The 2740-nt window shown below is 42.4% G+C and overlaps 1 protein-coding gene across 1 annotated transcript in view; it reads right to left on the bottom strand.

The window, feature by feature from the left end:
* The window catches only part of LOC103141624 (axin-2-like), a 23917-nt gene extending 22566 nt beyond the window's left edge, over positions 1–1351 (bottom strand). The window contains exon 1 of the mRNA XM_016674017.1: positions 941–1351. The gene's annotated coding sequence lies outside the window, so the exon portion shown is untranslated. The remainder of the gene's footprint in view (positions 1–940) is intronic.
* Positions 1352–2740: the final 1389 nt, after the last annotated feature.

Genomic DNA, 2740 nt, shown 5'->3' with positions numbered 1-2740 from the left:
TAATATATATATAAAGTATGAAAAAAGATTGGGTTCCAACCCAGTTCAACTTAGAACCACGTGGTCTTTTATCTTCCTAAAAACAAACTTGTAGAGGAAAATCTCAATATTGAAGGTATAGAATAAATGCTCAAATGCTTGCCATACACAATGGTATTTCATCTAAGCACATGATTCACTCCTCTCAATAGCTCTGATTTATTCATAACTTTAACTGCAGATAATATGACCAGCATCAACAGCATTTTGGTTGGATCTGTGCAGCTTTTAAAGGGCCACCACAGGGGAGCCTTTGTTTCGCCATGACTGGATACATTCTTAAAAGAGCGTCAGTAGGTGCTTCTGGGTCCTTTTTAGTCTCAGTAGACACGGATCCGAAAAGTACAGTACAAAGACGGCAAGCGCTTTGATCAACCCATTTGTTAAAGGTGCTGTGAAACTTTCTCCCTTGATGCCTCCCTTCCCATCAAGGATAATAAAAGGGAAATTTCTCTTGCAAAGGGCAACGGTGACGCTGGGATTACTCATCGTTCAAAGGACACTTCATTGCCTTCAAACTCTCTCTCTGCTCTCTCTCATTCTGAACAACAAAAAGAGACACATCAAACTTACTGTCCCAAGCTAAAGAGCAACAGCTTGTGGTATTTGAGCTTGAGCAACCATCAAGAGTTTGTAGGAAAGCTCGTCTGATCAGAAAATATAAAACATCAGTTTGGCGTGGAGTAAAAGAAGAGCTGTGCGACTCGCAGATGAGAGAAACAAGCCTACACAAACTAAGTTTATCTCATAAAAACTATCTGCACATCCAGCTAATATTCGGAGTCCTGCCCAGACAATGTCAGCCTTTGTTAACTTTGAAGGGCCCAGGCTGACCTCTGACAGTAAACACGCCAGGGTGAAAACCATCTCCATGGTGATGGTGGGGACCCCCTGCCAGTACCTGGGGCCAGTCGGGCCCTCATGTCCTGCCTTGTCAGCTCCCCGCACGGTTCATGGGAGGTCCGTGCGGGTCAGGTCCCCCCTGCTGTCCCTCAGGAGCTGACCCCAGGTCTTTGCCCGGCCTGGGACCTGGGTTGTCCTTGGTTTCTTCCCCTATAAAAAGACGTTTGAAAAGAGTGCTTCAAGGAGAGAGAGGTTATGGGATGTTACTCTCCGTTTATAGGGAGATTTTATTACAGGGACAGGTCAAGCTCTGACTTCCTACAAACAGAGAAGAGAAAGGGACATATAAATCACATGTAGGCGAGTCTTTTCTTGTGTGCATCAAAGAGGGCCTTGTAAAAACATTCATCCTCCCTCAACCTTTTCACATTTTATCATATTATAAACACAGAGTTTAACGTAAGGTTTTAGGATTTTAAAACCTAAAAAAACGTAGGGTAAAAAAAAAAAGTAGTTCATAACTGAGAAGTGAAAGTTTGTTCTAACAAAAAAAAAAGTCTGAAAAATGTAGCCTGCATTTGTATACAACCTTCCTGAATCAACGTTTTGTAAGAAAACCTTCTAACCAGGGCCGGATCCACAGGGATGTGGATCCCTGGGCTGCAGCCAGTTTTGGTTCCCTATGCAATGAGGAAAAATTAATTTACTAATGAAAAATACAGTAAATGAATAGTAATCTTATATATTAGCAGGCATAAATTGATGCATACTAAGTTTAGTTTGTCCCCTCGTCAATAAATCCATGTTTCCCCCAAAAAATCAATCATAGTTTTATAATTTTTCAAATACTTGAATATTTTTTATATTCATAAAAATCTCAAAATATTAATACATCTCACATAATTTGGCCCTTTATATTAAGTACAATTTTTTTATCTGGACTTTGACTGGGCCATTCTAGCACACAAATTTGCACATGGTCACCCTTCACGATAGAGTGAGTGACTATGAGCCTCCTGGCTGCTTCTCTGTTCAATGCTCTCACAAGAGTAAGGTGGCTACCATGTCTTGATAGGTGTGCTGTTGCTCCACATTAGTTTGTTTTGTAGGTAATGGATTGAACAGATCTATGTGACATGTTAAACATCTGGAATATTGCTTTTTATTCTGCATTAAACTTCTCCAAAACTTCTTCTCTGCCCTGTCTGCTGTGTTCCTTGGTCTTCACGATAGTGGCTAATTTATTTTTTTTCCAGGAGCATCTACTGATACATCACATGAAATACATGACCGTGAGTCACAAGGGGACCCACACCTTCACTGACAGACGTATCAGATTAAAAACAATCAGATAGCTTTGATAGGTGGAGGTTTTTACGACCAAGTAGCCTCCAACCTGTCGCTACTGCTGCCGGCCGCCTCAGTGGTAGCCATAAACACTCCCCTCGGCATGCCGTCCTCTCTGTGCTGCAGCTCTGTGATCAGTAACTCGCTCTCAATTACAGTATTGTGTGCTGTTCCTTTTCGGCTTGGGGGTTAAACTCTTCGCAGCAACCCCTTTGAAGTGCTCATCCCTTTATCTCGAGCCAGCGCCAAGAATTTGGGGGAGGACAATGGAAAATGAAACCAAGAGGGAAGCTTATGGCAATTATCAACCAGAGCCATGAGGAGGAAGTCAGCTTGCTCATAGAGAAGATAAAGAAAGAGTAGGAGTCTGCCAGTGCAGGACAGGGGGTTACTGTTTCAAGTTTGTTTGGTGTGTACACACCCCGGGAGACAATCGACTGCTGAGAGAGAGGAAATGGAAGACTACCTCTTCAAAGTGAGTAACAACAGGGGGGACAAAAGGCTCTAAAGC

The sequence above is a fragment of the Poecilia formosa genome, unplaced genomic scaffold, assembly GCF_000485575.1.
Source record: "Poecilia formosa unplaced genomic scaffold, Poecilia_formosa-5.1.2 Scaffold88, whole genome shotgun sequence".
Lineage (NCBI taxonomy): Eukaryota > Metazoa > Chordata > Actinopteri > Cyprinodontiformes > Poeciliidae > Poecilia > Poecilia formosa.
Note: the sequence above shows the minus strand (reverse complement) of the source record. Positions and strands in the feature narration are given on the sequence as shown.